Raw genomic sequence first — 17,404 nt, 5'->3', positions numbered from 1 at the left:
CCAACCAGCTGCCGGGCCTCGCCTCGCAGGCCCGAGTCCCGGAAGCCCGCGCAGCGCGCCCCAGCCCTAGGATGCGGCCAAGGCTGGGACACCGCTCTCTCCAGCTCCGGGAAGCAGCCGGGGCTCACCTGGGGACCACGTGCAGAGGTACTAGAAAGCATGCACCGACTAGTCGCGGTACCTTCCAAAAATACCCATGGGAGTCTGGGCTTCCCTGAGTTTAGAGTAACTGCTGCCCAAACTGATGATTAAAACACTGAGTAATCACCATTTACCCTGAGTAATTAGAGATAATGAAACACCTCTAAAATCAGGTTATGGAGAAAGGAGCTGTTGGATTGGTTTAAAGGGTGGCCTTCCATAAACTGTTAAAGAAGTTCCAAACGTTGAGAAACAGGCTGTGCACAGAGCTGCGTGCCTGAAAGATACCTCTTCAGTTCTTAAAAGGTGACTTTCCATCCAATTTTTTTAAAAGTGTTACGTGTGGAAAGCCTTAGTGATGACCCTTAGAAACACGATCCCATTAAAAGGGCTGCTTTCTCTCCTCTGTCCGGACCTTACCTTTAGAGGACAGAAGTGCCTTTGCAGACAGATTGGGGCCCTATTTTTACAGTTAGAAAAGTGTGTTTATAGTTCAGAAGCCCTCTTAAGCACTGCCGCAGCAGTTATTTTTGTTGTTGTTGATTGTTTATTTGTGGTGTAACTAAGAACACCTTACCTCAGCAATCTGACCTTCCAAGAAGGTAACAACCACAGAAGCTACCACCTTTTAGGCCACAAGGAGACAAGAAAAGATACCCTTTGGTCTGTTTTTATAAGAAGAAGGGGGATGTGGAATTGGCCCTTTTGTGCACCCGCCCCCCCATGCTAGTAATCATATTAGCAGGGAGGTGGAATGTGGCTTTTAAACCTTCCCAAACAGGAACTCATTTCACACACTGCCTCTGATGGAGCTGTAAGGGAGCTATCAGCCCCATCTCTGTTTTACAAACAAGGAAGGGGAAGGACAGCAAAGTTAAAGGGACTTGCCCAAAGCCCTGAAGTAAATCACAGCCTCTGCTCTGCAGTCTTGAGGTAACGCTTCAGGGCAGAGTTGAGGCTCACAGCCCTGAGCTCCAGGTAGCCAGGGAGGACTGACCATTTCCTGTCCTGGATTTCTTTCCATGGATAGACTTTATACTTCCCTGTCTCAGCAAAGCATTGAGCTCTTAAACAGATAATGGCCTAGGATAGCTCATCTATAAAACTTTACATTCACACACCTTCAATATTTAGAAAATAGAAACCATTTCCTGTAATCTGGGAGCATAGGTCACAAAAGATGAGAAGTGTGCATGGAGAGCAGAGAAACAACTATCAGAGCAGGACCAAAGCATCCTGCTCTCTCTTCCAGGCTTGGTGAGATTTTTTTGTCTGAATAACAGAAACAAAGATGTATGCCTTTGGCCAAGTCTTTTAATGCTTGTGAAAAGATTAGGACACATATTCTCCATGCTCCCCTTAAATCTGAAAATGATTTTATTATTTTATTGTAGTTTTAATGAACATCCACCTTTTCATTTTAAACCACTCCTGAATCTCGCTCCTCTAAGAACCTCTGATTAAACAGGGCAGGGCCATAACACCAGCCTGGAAAGATGACTGAAAATATACCTGCAGCTTCCAACACAGTCAAAATTACAATTAATTATTAAAACTAACAACACAAAATTAAAAGTCCATTAAATAGTTACTAATGTCTCTCCTGCGGCATCAGGGCAGTATGCTCCTTTAGCACACTGTAAAGACATTAAATGTTCACTGAGCCCCCTACATCAATCACTATTATTTTAATTATTAACAAAATGTGTTCTTTAATATTTAAATTCAGAAACAACAAGGTTATGATATACTTAAAAGCAGGAGGATGTTATTTTATTTTAAAGCCCTATGTCGTTTGTTTTTCTAATCCCACATGTTTTTGGATGACAGCTATTATCTCATTTTGCTGAAGCCCAGACAATAAAGTGGCAATCGCCCACCCATGAGTCTGTGAAACCCACTGTCTGGGAGTTCCCAATTAAGCCACCTGACATACCTTGTTTAGATACTGATATGGATCTTTAGGTATGTGATGGGAGAACAAAGCTGTAGTTCTCTTGGGACAGCTTTATTTCCTTCCCCACATTTTAGATGAGTGCAAACCACCTATTATGGACTGCTTTTAATCCACTCTTTCCCCCCCCCCAAGAACAAATTACTTGTTGGTTAAAGAGCCTATCAAACACAGACCAGTGATCAGAGGTGGTGAGGGAAGTCCATCTAGTTCTCTTCCCCCTCTCAACCTCCTCTTGAATCTTGATTGTTTTACAAAACATGATATAGATAGACCAAATAAAGCTCTACTTTAAAGCATATAAATTAAGAGAAGAAGCCCATATAATTCAGGAGCAACTATGGCTCCTGTGCTCCTCCTGCTCAATGAAAGAAATTTGTTTGTTGGGTTTTTTCCTAGAGAGCATCAAGAAAGAGTAGCTGGTCAACAAGCTCTTGGGACAGACTTTCTCAAGGTAGGTTCTGAGGGTTATAAGTTTCACAATACAGGTGGGAGTGCTAATAAAATGCAGATTTCCTGCCCCTGACCCAGATCTGGATCTAGAAATCTGCATTTCATAAGGTTCCCTCATGATTCTGAGCACACAGAAGTTTGAGAACTACTGTTTTAAAAGTGATTTTACTTAGTTTCAAGACTGATACATACCATTAAAAACAGATACCAAGACATTAATGAATAAGCAAGGAAGTTGCTTGCTTAATACTTTATAAACTGTTAAATATGGCCCTTATAGTCTTACTATGCCCAGAACACACCAAAAAAGTCTACAGAGGTTAAAAAAAATTCTAATTCTGTAGACATAGTAATATTTGCTTCTGGGTCCTAAACTAAGAACCACATGGAGTCTTCAAACTTTCTATTGAAGCTATAGGGGAATACTTTGAAGAATTCCCAGGACCATTGCTAACTGTTGAGAAGCAGTAAGATAGAGCAATTAAAAGTGGATTGGAAGGTGTTTTAGTCAGCTTTTTTTGCTGCTGGGACCCAAAGACCTGACAAGAACAATTTTAGAGTGCTCATGGTTTTAGAGGTCTCAGTCCATAGATGGCTAATTCCATTGCTTTGTGCCCCAGGAATGGCAGAACATAATGGCGGAAGAGTGTGGTGGAAGAAAGTGGCTCAGGACATGGTCACCAAGGAGCAGGGAGAAAGAGACAGCTCCACTTTCCAGGGAAAAAATATATATCCCAAAGACATGCACCCAATAACTCACTGCCTCCAGTTACACTCTATCTGTCTACATTACCACCCCATTAATCCCTATCAGTGGACCAATGCACTGACCAGGTTAGGGCTCTCATAACCCAATCATTTCATCTCTAAACTTTCTTGCATTGTCTTACAAATAAGCTTTTGGGAGATACCTCATTCTAAACCATAGCTGAAGGAATCTCTGAAACTGGCTTGGACCCTTAGTTTTTCTTTTATTAATATATACCATATGTTACATATCTGTTCTCTAGCCCTCATGACAACCCACATAAAATCCCTGTTCTACAGATGAGAATCTGAAATTTACAGAGGCTATATAAGTTGCTCAAGGTCACAGAGCTGTAGTGATGGACCAAAAGTCAGACCATGTCAGTCTGTCTCCTCCTCCACAGCCAAACTGGGCCTGCAGGGAGATGGATGGATCCCCTAGGGGAATAGACCCTGTGGATTCACCTAAAAAGTCCTGCCCTGAAGGCTTTTCCCAGGCCAAGGCACCCACTGCTGTACCTTGCAGTGTGCTAGTACAGGGAATTTCAGGAGACTTTCCCAAGTTCTCCAATGACGGAACAAAATCAAGACCCCGATGTTTGTTTCTTCTTGACATACAGCCCACCTTAGGGAAAGACTTTCTGTTCCCTCTTCTGAAAAAAGGTTGTGATCTTGAAAAAAGAATCTAGTTACCTCTGCTAGGTCAGTTTCCACATTGTAAAATGTGATGACTGAACAGGTTTTTCACAGGTTTCTCAAGCCCCAAGATCTACAGACAGTAATCCTAGTAGTTAAGTCATAGTCAAATGGCTTATCCTTCAGTGTCTCAGTTTCTTCATTTATAACCTGAGAATCATTTTTTTATTTCATTATATTCCTGTAATCATTAAATGAATTGATATACTCAAACGGCCAGCACAAAGGGGGTCAATAAATATTAGTTAGTATTATTCCTTATAAGAGCAGTGATTAAATGAGCAAAGTAGAAGGTAAAGAAACACTTTGCTGTTGAGTTTTATTTAAAGGTCATGATAAATGTTTGAAAGGAAAAGGTTGTGTCTCACCTTTATTGCGTACACCTCAAGTGTTTATTGAATATGGGCTGCTGTTTACATGAATAGCATTCATTAAATTACATTCATTATAGTTTTACTATGAATATACTTCTGCCAAAATAACCCACAACTGTCAAAGTCATACCTACTGAGATCAAAGAAATGATGGACTCACTGACACCTCCAAGGCATTTTCCATCTCTGATTTTTCTGATTCCTAAGTCCTCTCACTTTAGAATTTTCTCTGTCCATCTTGTTAAAATCTAAACCTGCCAGACCCCGTGACACATGCCTGTAAAAAAAGCAAATCAGGAGACTGAGGCAGAAGGATGGCAAGTTTGAGGCCAGTCTCAGCAACTTAGCAAGACCTTGTATCAAAATAAAAAAATAAATAAATAAAACAAAAAGGGCAGGGTATGTAACTCAGTGGTAAAGCACCTATGGGTTCAATCCTCAGTATGAAAACAAAAACAAAAAACCCTAAACCACTTCCTTTTTTCCTGGTCAAGAAGTTTTTGTTTCGTTTTTGGCAGTCCTGGGGATTGAATCCATGGCCTTGCAGTGCTAGACAAGCATTTGACCCCTGAGCTGTACCCCCTAACACCAAGAAGAATTTTTAACCCAGTTGTACAAATTGTTCCTTCTCTAAACATTCAAGACTGTTGTCCACTCTTGATACACCTCAGTTGAAGCTATTAATACTGGATTCTAATATTTTCTTGTGAAAAAAAAAAAAGAAAATACAATACTGTTTCAGTTCCCTGTGTCTTGAATTATTGTCTTGCTACTACTCTCTAGAATATAATCCTTTAAAAATAATTCCTTCAAAGTATAACATGAAAAATGGGCAGATAATTCTAATTGAGATCCCAGTGATATCTGATGGATGAGAAGAGTGCTTCATGTTTAGAGCTTATATGTTTAACATGTATGATGGCAGACAGGGCACAGATGTAGACAGTCTTTCTTTTCCAAGAAAGGTAAAGATGGGAGTAGCACACAATGAAGGATATTTAGCTTTGCCTATTTAAGTATTTAAGGCTTCCTTTCCTAAAAAATGGTCAACTGTACCCACCTAATTCTGTGTAGCAGGTGTGCTATTTGGAAGTAAATTCTTATAGAATGTGTGAAAAAGGTTAAAACTTTGGAATGCCTTTGTTCTCAGTTCACAAATCCTTCTCATTCACTATTTCTCTCCCTGGTGTGCATGAACAGTGTGACCTGGACAAGAATGCAGAGTCACTAGAGGATAGGTCTTGGAGGCAGGGTGCAGTACTACTCTGATGTCTGACTACCAAGTGATTATTGTGGTTTCCCAATCATATGTTAATTGGGTAGTAACAACTAACATTCTTTCCTCAATTCATGCTAAAAGCTTTCTATTCTTTTGCATGGAAACCTTTATTCATAGGAATATGTGATCCAAGAATTTTTTACCATATAAGTAAAGTTGGGTATTTTTACTCATAGTCCAAGTGGAGGGAACCCTTTCACTAATGTCCTGTTCAAGAATAATTACAAATTGTTTGTAAGCTCCTCTAGGATTATATACAGATTAAACTGATGCTCACTATGTGGGAATTCATTAAGTTATGTACCTGAGATTTATGCACTTTCTATTTATGTTATATTTAAATAAAAAGTTTATGGAAAATATGACTTTGACCAACAATTGAAATACTTTCTTTGACCAACAATTGAAACCCCCAACAAGAGACAATGCTTTGAGCCAAAGGGATTTGCAGGGCAAAACTAGAAGTAGCTGATCTATGATCTGCTGGTGGCCACAACCCCTGAAAAACTAAGGCCTCAGGAAATCCACTCTGGGTTCCTCTTCAAGGTTGGCCATACCAACCAAAGCCTGGCCTCTGGGCATCAGAGAAACCCAAGGTGGAAGGCAAATGCCCAAAAATCCCTGTTAACTTTTCTCAAACCTACGGAGGGCCAGGAACCTCTAGGCTAAAACAAAGATTCCCAGAGGCATCTGTGACTGGCTGAGAGTTTGGACTGAATATTACGGGCATCAATCTCTGGGGGGAAATGCCAGGGTCCCCCAATTTTTTTCTATAAAAATGCATGAAAACAAAACACAGGTAACAGCTTAAGAGAAAGAAATGGGCTCTATGTCCAGATTCTGGAAACTCAAGGCTTGGGAGATGGTCTGGGGAGAGAATAGTAATAAAGAAAATCGGACTCCAAAGAAGTGACTTGATCCTTCTTCAAAACTGAGTCCCAGCTTGATGCAAAAAGATAAATCTAGGTTCATGTGGCCAACACTTGGTCCTCTTCTGGGTCTTGAGTCCTCAGGGCCAGGTTCACAGATCAGCAAACTCAATTTCAAGGAAAATAGATGTGTTGAGAGAATGAGCTGCCAGTGGAGAAAGTAAGGTGCTGGTTTAATCCAGGGAAAGAGTCTTCCCCTTGGGAGGCAGCTAAATTGCACCCTGAGCTCACCTCCTGCAGGCAGATGGAGTAGGTCCTACCAGAGCTCATTCCATGCTGCACCTGGCCTTCCCTGATTGCTGGGGGTCTAGCATGCTAAGCTACCGACAACAGCTTCACCAGGTCCAGAGCCTTCCTATCCTCCCCAGACCAGCTGCGGGGGTGGGCACATCTTTTCCCAACTCCTTATTCTTCTGCCCTCTCTGGTCAGATGCATGTGCCCTCTCCTAAAGAAACATCATGATTAGGCCTAGATGCCCAAGGGCCACAATGGCCTGGCAGATCGTGGCTGTTTTCAGAGGCTCAGGAGGCTGCCCGGTCCACTCCTTGGGCACTCCTAGCGGGTCCCTGCGGCGATGCCCTATTAACCTGTTCGTCTGTTCACCATAGGAGAGGGTTGGCGGGACCACGCCGCACAGCTCAGCCTGGGTGCTCTCACTGCATCCTCGCCTCTACAGTACGGCCCCCAGCCTCCACCACGTGCCAGTGCCAGTCTTTCTCTTGCCCTCATTATTTTTAGCTCAGCGGCTGCACCCTCCTACCTGCAAGAGCTCGCCCCGCTCTCAAGACTCGTTTTGCAAGATTTGTGCCCCAGGTGGCTAACCTGACCCATACTTGAATAAACAGCAAGCACCCAACAACCCTGGTGAGCCACTCACACGGAATTTGCATTCAGCCACCCCAGAGGCTCCTGACAGCAGAGCTTTCCCACCTTCTTTTTCATCTACCAGGCCTTAGAAACTCTGAACCATTCTTCCAATCATAAGTAAATAAATAAAATTTAGAAAAAGAAAGAGATGGGAGGTCTTAAACTGATACTCCTCTGGGAGGTAGTGAGAGGCTCCTGGTACAATTTTATCCTTGGCCCCTGGCATTCTCCCCCTGAAGTCCTAAGGATTCTGGGACAACCAAGTACAGAATCCCCAATTATATTTGGAGAAAATTGAATTTGGAAAGTATTTGCAAGCTTGCTTCTCATGCTAGACACGGGTTCCACTGCTGTTTCCAAGGACAGGTTGTCCAGGGGCTAGAGTGGGGCTTTTCATATCAGTTAAGGATAAGGGTGTGCTTCTCTCAGTGTCTGCTCTTGCCAAGTGCAGCAGTAGTAACTTCAAGTTTAAACAACACGGGCAAAGTGGGATTTGTAAGGCCAGGTGTGGGTGAAGGGACCTGATGTAGAGAAAAGGAGCAGGAGGTGTGAGGTTCAAGCTTTGGGTTGCTGTTTCAGATGGGCCCTGGTGGGCTAGAGGATCTTTGCAGAGCAATCTCGGTGGGCCTCAGGCTTTCCTTGAGCCAATTAAACAACAGTTTCTCTCTTTTTTTAATATTTATTTCTTAGCTGTAGTTGGACACAATACCTTTATTTAATTAATTTATTTTTATGTGGTGCTGAGAATGGAACCTAGGGCCTCAGATGTGCTAGGTGAGCCCTTTGCCAACTGAGCCAGGATCCCAGCCCCAAATTAAGCAAAAGTTTAACTGAATAAAGGAGTCTTCTTTATTCTTCTTCTTTCATAAGGGGGGGGGGATGTCTAATTAGATTTTGTGGCCTATGCTTCAGAATTCTGATTTTCATTTTGAAAATCTGACTTTTACTCTTTGTTCATTTCCTGCATGTTAGGGTGTCAACTACAAGTGACAGGTAAACATGACTTCAGCTTGAGCCAAATGACCTGTGTGGGTCCTGGAACACTTTGGATGATCCCATTTTATTTCTATAGTATTGGATAGAATGGTTTGGCCAGTATTGGATGATTGAAGGTCTAAGAGTCTTAAGGAGAAAAGTGAGTGTTGACTGTCTTTGTTATACTTAAATTTAAAAGTTAACCTGTTTAGATTAGAGAGTCTTAAACTTCCTATAAAGCTTCACTGGATGGCTGTTAGGGGGATCTAAAAAACTGACATTTATGCATAAAATTTTTTGTGCATCATTAACATGCTTGGGGATCATAAATTCATCAAATTTTCAAAGGGATTTGGGACCCAGAAAAAGCTAAAAGTCTTTCTCATACACACCATATATAATACTAGATTCCTTTTGGGATCTGTCTCTAAATGGCCTGCAAAACAACTTTGATTCAGTGATACATAGTTTTCACACTCAACAATGTTCTTAAGTTGTCACTGGGTTAACAGAAAGTCACTCTGTTAAGAGCTAGCACTAGCAGGCCAAAGGCCCCTAGCAGAATAATGACTTGGAGCCCAAATCCCTGCTCTGCCCATGTGAATTAAACCCACCATTTACCCACCTAAGACTCTTGTGACTCTTAGTGTAAGGAGCAAATGTTGAAGTGTATGTGAAATTACTTTACAGATCACAAAATATATGGCTGGTGGCATTTACGAAAATACTGATGGGTTTTCACATGCTAGTTATAATTAAATGAACAATTATGTAAATAATTATAATTAAATGAACATTTGCATATTTTCTTCAACCATATACTTGTAAGGAAAGTCAACATACTTTGAATCCCTAATAATTATTAGACATTTTCATGTTTCATTATCTCACCTAATCCTTGAGACAACCTATGGCTTATATGCTATAGTTATTAACCCCCCGACACACACACACACTTTTTTTTTTTAAACATTTGAGGAAAGAAACATAGATTAAATTGCCTAAGGCCACCCTGCTAACAAGCACCAGGTTCCCACTCTAAACAAAATCCCTGCTTTAAAAAGTGGATATTAGATAAAGTGCAAATTTTGCTCAGATTTAAGTAAATTATATTCCTTGTGAGTTTGTTATAAAAGTACAGGAGTTTAAAATAGAGCATCCACACTTAAGATGTTCCGTCTTCTCATGGACTTTTTGCTAAAAATTTGTCTTTAACTTCCCTTCTATTTCCTCCACAGTTCAGGTGTATTAGCATCTTAACCAAAATTTATGCACATATTTCCTTATTAGTGGCATAGAGCTTCTTCAACTAATTAAGAAGGCTTAGGAAGGAAAGAGCACCTCTGTCCTCATCTCCTGCAGTTCTTCCAGTGACCCTTTGTAGTAGAAACCATTATCTTCAACAACCGGTGGAGGCTCAAACTGTTATCTGTCCACATGGTTAAATATCTCACTCAAGGTTAAATAACCAAAACAGTGTGTGTGTATGAATGTGTGTGTGTGAGTGTGTGTGTGTGTGTGTGTATGTGTGTGCGCGCACATAGCACCAAGTCATCGGCTAATGAAAATAAAACAGATTTATTTTGCTGCTCCCTGAGTTTGGGGCACATTAAAAGAACTACTACAGGCTCTGGTCCACTCTCTTTTAAATCATTTCTGAAGTAATTACCATGGCAGGTAGATTTGTTCAACAGATAGTTCTCCATTTTTGTTCCTCTTTAGTGTAAAATATATAATAGCTGAATCTGTACACAGTTTGTGGAAGATCCAGAGAGAGTAGGCAGACATCTGTTCTTATCTTTAATCATTATGTTTTAATTATGTCTTGAGAACTAGTATCTCAGAAAATTAATAACAAGAGCAAAAACAAGTATGGATCATAGTAGGGGCTTTGCTCAAAAACTTATGAAGTGTGCTGTGTTTCTATATAGGACTCAGGTTGCTGAGTAGATGAAAACGTTTTAATAACACTTTGGTATTTATACAAGGAAGAATTGATGAAATGATTATTAAAAGTAAAGTAGTGTGGTTTGATCTTTTTTTTTTTTTTTAACAGACTTGAAGACAGCCTGTCTTGGGCATAGCTAAAACCAGTTCATACTATATATCTTACTCTGTTCTGTGCTGCTGTGCCAGAAGACCATGAACAAGGTCATTTATAAACAACAGAAGTTCATCTGAGGCTGGGAATCTCAAGATGGAGGGGCCACATTTGGTGAGGACCTTTTTGCTGTGTCATAACGTGGAAGAAGGTATCACATGGAAAAAGAGAGCATATGAGAGAGAAGGGGCCAAACTCCTCTTTTATAAGGATGCCATTTCTTCAAAAACCAATTTGCTTCCTTCATAATGGCATTAATCCATTAATGAGAGCAGAGACCTCATGGCCTAATCACCTATTGTAGGTCCCACCTCTAAATATGGCTGCATTGGAAATTAAGTGTCTAACACATGAACTCCGGGCAACACATTCAAGCCATAGTACTGTTGTCTGAACTTGGACATTTCCCAAGTTACATGAGATATATGACCTCTAAATTTTAGGTATTGGCAAGTTTTACCTGTAAAGGGCCAGATAGTAAATATTTCAGGCTTTTGGGGCCACTATTATCTCTGTCATTATTTCTTCCTCCTTTCTCTTTTTTTTTCTTTCCTCCTTTCCCTCTTCCTCTTTCTTCCTCCTTCCCTTCTACAGTTATTTACAAACATATAATCGATTTGTATTGCCTTTTTAGGGCTAGCATAGCAAAGTACCACAATTGGGTGACTTCACCAGCAGAAATTTCATTATCTTTCAGTTCTGGAAGGTAGACATCTGAGTTCAAGATGTCAGCAGGGTTGATTCTTTCTTTTTCTTTTTCTTTTTTTTTTCAGTTATGTATATTATTTATTTATTTATTTCTTACATACATGACAATAGTGGAGTGTATTATATTCATAATTATCTATTCACAGCACAGTTTTTCTTATCTCTGTGTATAAAAGTTTGATTCTTTCTGAGAGCTGTGAAGAAGAATCTGTTCAAGCCTCTTTTCTAATCTTCACTGGTTTGCTGACCGTCTTTCGAGTTCCTTGGTGCTATGGTTTGAGTCCATATGTTGGAGACTTGATCCACAATGCAATGGTGTTGGGAGGTAGGACCTTACAGAGGTGCTTAGGTCGTGAGGGTTCTGCCCTCATGAGTGGATTAATGTCCTCATCCCAAGAATGGGTTTCTGATAAATGGGTGAGTTTGGTTCCCTTCCCCTCCTCTGGCTCAAGCTCTCTCGCCCTCGCCTTGTCTTGCCCGTCTGTCTTCTGCTGTGGGGTGATATAACAAGAAGGAAAGCCCTCACCAGATGCCAACATGTTGATACTGAGAGCAGAGACCTCATGGCCCAATCACCTATTATAGGTCTTACCTATAATAGGCTCCCAGTTCCCAGAACTAGGACTTCCCATTGCCTGTGAATTACTTAGTCTGTAGTATCCTGTTACAGCAGCGCAAAATGGGCTAAGACACTTGCCTTATAGAAGCGACACCCTGATCTTGGAATTTAAGTTTACATAGTGTTCTCCCTATACATATGTCTACATCCAAATTTACCCTTTTTATATAAGGTCACTGTCAGATTAGGGGCCTACACTATTCTAGTATTATTTCAAGTTAACTAAGTATATTGACAGTGACCCTATTTCCAATCAAGTCACATTCTGAAGTTCTGGATATTATTTTAACAAATGAAATTTGGGGGAGACACAGTTCAATCCATAAGACCATTCTTAGCTCATCTAGATAGGTCATGGAGTGTATGTACTTTGTTGATCCCTTTAGTAAAATTCTTATTTATTCTAAAATCCTATAATTTTCTATTCTATGTGACTTTTTCTATTCTACATGATTTTTTTTTTTTTTTTTTTTTTAGATGGGGGCCTCACTACTTTGCGAAGGCTGGCCTTAAACTTGTGATCTTTCTGCCTCAGCCTCCTGAGTAGCTGGGAACAAGCAACCATGCCCTGTTGTATGGGACAAATTGTCTATTGTATTTATTCAATTAACAAATTTTATTGAGCACTTACATATGCTCAAGCACTATCCCTGGTGCCAGGACACAGAAGTGAAAACCTGATAAAAATTCTTTTCCTCCCAAGTCTTAATGTCTAATATGAAAAGCAGACCCCCAACAAAATAAACAAAAACAACCCAAAATACATAAGATGGCAGTAGGTTCTAAGAATAAAATTTAAGGGGCAAGAGAAAGGGAGCCATTCAATTGAATTTTAATAGAGCAGTCAGGGAATGTTTCACAGAAAAAGTAACATTTGAGCAGAGAAGAGACCTGAACGAGGTGAGGAATTAGCACATGATATCAGGTGCTATGGTTTGGATATGATTTGATTATGTTCCCCAAGGATTCATGTGTGGAAAGTGTGTGCTGAGTGTGGTGATGTTGGGAGGTAGTAGAACCTTAGAATGTAGGTTAAGTGCAAGGTAAGTAGGTCACTGGGACCACTGCTCTCAGAAGAGATTAACGTAGTTCTCAGGGGACCCAGTTAGTTCTGTGAAAGTGGGTTGTTATTTTATAATAGGGAAGGTTCAGCCATCACTGGGGTGTTTTAGAATCCCAGGACATCAGAGTGAAATTATCAGTTGTCAGATTCAGTTGTCAGTGTTTGCTTTAACATCTGACAAAGCTTCCTGATCTACATCCCTGCAGACCATTGGGTGCTGTGGGTGAGGCGAGGCCCTCCTCTGCCATGGCCCCCTAGGAAGCTGTCCTTCTGTTGAATACTGTACCTTTGCTCACTCTCAATTCGAGTGGACTGTCCTTTAGTGTATTTATAAATGATGGATTCAGTTTCTGAAATTAAACTTTTTATTTGCGGTTTTCCAAAAAAAAAAAAAAAAAATGTGGGTTGTTATAAACAATCATGTGGGTCATTATAAAAGAGCTCTCTCTACTCTCTGGCTTTCTATCTCACCATGTAATCCCTCTGACATGTACCTCTACCACAATACTATGTGCCAGGAGGTCTTCACCAGAAACCAAAAAACCAAAAAACAAAAAACAAAAAAAAAAAAGGGTTTGCCCAACCTTAGACTATCATTCTTCAAAACTGTAAGTTAAATAAATGAACTTCTTTTCTATATATGTTATCCAGCCTCAGATGTTTCATTATGGCTAGTACATTTAGGGAAGTCATGTTTCTGTCAAATGAAAGAGCAATCTAAAGTAGAAGTGAGGGCCAGAACAGCAAGACCAAGGTGTGCTTGAGTAAAAAGGAGGCAAGAGAGAAGATGAAGAGATGAAATCAGAGATATGTGGGGTGTGAGGTGTTCAATGGTGAATAGTCTTGAATTACCACCTTAGATAAGGGTCAGTGTCAGGATGAGGGTGGGGCAAGCAAAGCACACATTTTAAGGAGGCAGTCATTCTCAGAACTCTGCAAGTGCAGGGTTGGCACCTAAGAGTGAGTTCCTCCTTAAATTTTGCACCCCGGGAATCTCCCAGGCCTCACCCTAGTTCTGGTCCAGGTAAAAGCTTTGGATTCAATAACAAGTGGGACAGGAAGCCTCTGGATGGTTTTTAGGAGAGGGGCATGAATAACATTAAGTTTTATTAGAATTACTCTAACTGCTGTATTTAGGACAAGGATAGGAAAAATGAGACAAGTTAAAAGCCCACTGAACTAGCTTCCCAAGAAAAAGTGAATCAAGGCTTTATACCCAATAATCCACCTAGGGGTGGGCCACCCTAAAAAGCTGTCATGCATATAACCAGTGTAACTTGTGTTGTCTTTTTATTTTCACATGACTTTCTTTGGAGGTCATCTGAATACTAGACTCTATGGCAGTTACTGGGATTCCATTCAAAGAATCAGCAAGAAATGGTCCCTATCTCAAAGAATTAATATTTTCCTTCCTTTCTTCTTTTTTTCCTTCCTTCTTTTCTTTTATATTTTGAAATTTTGCAAAAACAAAAGCAAGCAAACACCAAAAAGTCTAAGTCCTCACTCTTACCTTCTTAGGAATTCACTATGCTTATTTTCTGATGCATGTATCTATGCCCATTCCATTTAGAATAGTAAATAAATGATGATAAGAATTAGGGTACAACTTAGGAAATTGGCCATGATTTATTATGAATTCTCATGAAAATATTAGACCTCCCTTTCACTCATAGGATCAGGAATTTGGGGGACCTAAATATTAGAGGTCCTCACACTCAACCCTCTCATTTGTCTGATGATGAGACTAAGACCCAGAAAGACAAACCTCTAATTACCCACCTACTTACTGGTTGAGTGTGGCAGATTGCATTTTTAAAAGCTGTCTACAGTAATCTGTTTTGTTCCACATGCTCTTGAATGCAACTTTGACACTGATCACTGAGAAGATGGGCGTCTATGTTCCCTGCCTTGAATCTGGGTATATCGCTTTCCTGTAGCTGCTGTAAACAAATCATCAAAAACTTGTGGCATAAAACAACACATATCTATTATTTTACAGTTCGAGAGATCAGAATTCCAAAATATGTCTTAGTAGGATAAAATCAAGATATTGGCAGGGCCAGATCCTTCTGGAAGCTCTAGGGAGAATCTGTTTCCATGCCTTTTCAAGCTTCTAGAGGCTGCCTGCATTCCTTGGCTCATGGCCAGCATCCTTCTGCCCTCTGCTTCTGTATCATATCTCCTTTTCTGATTCTGAACCTTCTGGATTCCTGTTATAAGGACGTTTGGGATTATATTGTAGCCACCTGGATCATCCAGGATAATCTTCCTATCTCTGGGTCCTTAACTCAATCACATCTGCAGAGCCCCTTTTGCCAGGTCAGCTAACAAATTTACAGGTTCAGGGATTAAAATGTGAACATTTTAGAGTGCTCTTTGTTCTGCCTAACAAACCAGGTCAATTTATGACTACAGGAGAATTGAGGTTATGTGATATCCAAGGCAAGGTCATGAAAGTGATATTGTCAATTGTCTTGAATCCCTTGCTTTCAGAACCCAGTTGCCCTTGCCATGCCTTGAGGAGGCCCAAACTAACCCAAGTAGAAAGGCTACAGGAGAAGCCATGTGTCAGTGTCCTGAAGAACAGCCAGCTGTGGCCTCAGATGATACCAGCATCAGTCAGCACCCATGTGAATGAAGATGCCCCCACAAGATTCCAGAACATAGCTGTCACTTCACTTAGCTTTCACGTCTTCCCACCTGAGGCTCTAGGTATCACAAAGGGGAGATAAGTATCTCCACTACACTCTGTTGAAATCTTGATCCACAGATAATATGAGAGATAATAAAACAATTGCTGTTGTTGTAAGCCACGAGTTTGGAGGTAATTTGTTACAAAACCATACATAACTAATATGGAGAGCCACACAGCAGAACCTAGGTCTTTAGTTTCCCAGCTTTAGTGCTTTTTCCCACCTCAATTATTACCTTTCAGTCAAGCAAGAAAACCAGTGGTTGATGAGCAGCTATTAGGAACAATGCCCTCTGGAAAATGCAAAGAATATAAAACTTGCTCTTCATTCTCAAAAAAACATTCCCTTCTCCAGTGAGAAAGACATCCAGGTACAGAGTTGGGAGGCTGGTAGGCAAGGCATGGTAAGAGATGGGAAGAACCCCAAGTGTGTCACAGGAAAAGGAGAGAAAAGAGAGTCCAAGGAATATTCTGAAGGTTAGTTGACAAGACTTCCAGGTGAGGAAGGCGCAGAAAGAAGAGGTAAGGATTCTATTGTTTCTAGCTATTAATGTACATAGGAAATCTAGGGGGAGACCCAGGCCTGAGAAAACTTTATGATGTGCAATCTGGTCATCAGTGGAGCTAAAATCTGTTCTCGAAAGCATTTTCATCACTAAACAATACATGGTTCCCAATGATGGAGCAGTTAGAGAACTAACTGGGATCACCTTTGGGGGTATCTGTACTATTTATTTAAGGAATTAGACTTCTTAGCACTCATTCCCAGTGCATATCTGGTTTTCAGTACCATACATGGCAGATGCTCCAGTTTCACATAAACTAGTAGCAGTTGTTCATCCCAGTAAGCCAGAGAAGGGTGTGTGGAATAGGTGTTGTCATCACTATTTTACTTCTAATAATATATTCAGAATGTGGAGTGCTCCTTCCCCATGTGTGCATCCTCTTAAGCAGAAAGCTTTTCTCGTCCCAGAGATGAAGCAATTTTCTCTCCATTGTCTGTTGAATCCTGAGACATTTTCATATGAATTACAGGAATACCCAGACACCACCCTAACCCTAACCTCTAACCCTAACCCCCATGAACATATTCTGTTTTATTTTTACAATGGGTCACTTTCACAATGAGTTAGAAAGTTTGCTTCCACACATTTATAAACATGGTATTTCTGTCTGAAGTTGGGAAAATGTTTCTTTTTCAACAATGTTCATGACTCCATGGAAAATCAGTGTCTTAATGATCTGATTTGCAGAAAATGCTATTTGAATTTACTTGAGCCACAGAGGAATTACTTCCTTCTACCTTTTATTTCATTCTTCCTACAGGCAGAGATGGTATGTTTGACTCTATGGGAAGTTAGAAAAGCCCATGATTACTATAATACACATGAAACATTCAAATGGTTGAGAAAAAATTAAAGGACTTTAAGTTTTATGGTTTTAGATGGGATATGCATAAAAATAGGCATATCAATGCTCCATTTTTAAAGAAATAATATTTTCCTGATTATAAAATACATAAAACTTTACTTTTAAAATTTCAGAAATTATTACATTGCTGGTGGGACTGCAAATTGGTGTAACCACTATGGAAAGCAGCATGGAGATTCCTCAGAAAATTTGAGATGGAACCACCATTTGACCCAGCTATTCCATTCCTTATTTATACCCAAAGGACTTAAAATCAGCATACTACAGTAATGCAGCCAATGTTTATAGCATAATGCGGTCAATGTATATAACAGCTCAATTCACAATAGCTAAACTATGGAACCAACCTAGGTGTCAATAGAGGAATGGATAAA

At 40.3% G+C, this 17,404-nt stretch overlaps 1 long non-coding RNA gene across 2 annotated transcripts; it reads left to right on the top strand.

Annotated features, from left to right (window-relative positions):
• The first annotated feature begins 12 nt into the window (after positions 1 to 12).
• Positions 13 to 15,630, top strand: LOC143393876 (uncharacterized). 2 transcript variants are annotated; one of them, XR_013090651.2, is made up of 4 exons: positions 13 to 147; positions 2,495 to 2,549; positions 10,473 to 10,631; positions 15,401 to 15,630. It is a non-coding gene; the product is annotated as an uncharacterized LOC143393876 (long non-coding RNA). The 2 variants fall into 2 exon arrangements; XR_013090650.2 differs by lacking the exon at positions 15,401 to 15,630 and adding an exon at positions 12,322 to 13,472.
• Positions 15,631 to 17,404: the final 1,774 nt, after the last annotated feature.

This window comes from Callospermophilus lateralis, chromosome 3 (assembly GCF_048772815.1).
Source record: "Callospermophilus lateralis isolate mCalLat2 chromosome 3, mCalLat2.hap1, whole genome shotgun sequence".
NCBI lineage: Eukaryota > Metazoa > Chordata > Mammalia > Rodentia > Sciuridae > Callospermophilus > Callospermophilus lateralis.
This window is presented reverse-complemented; position numbering and strand designations above follow the sequence as displayed.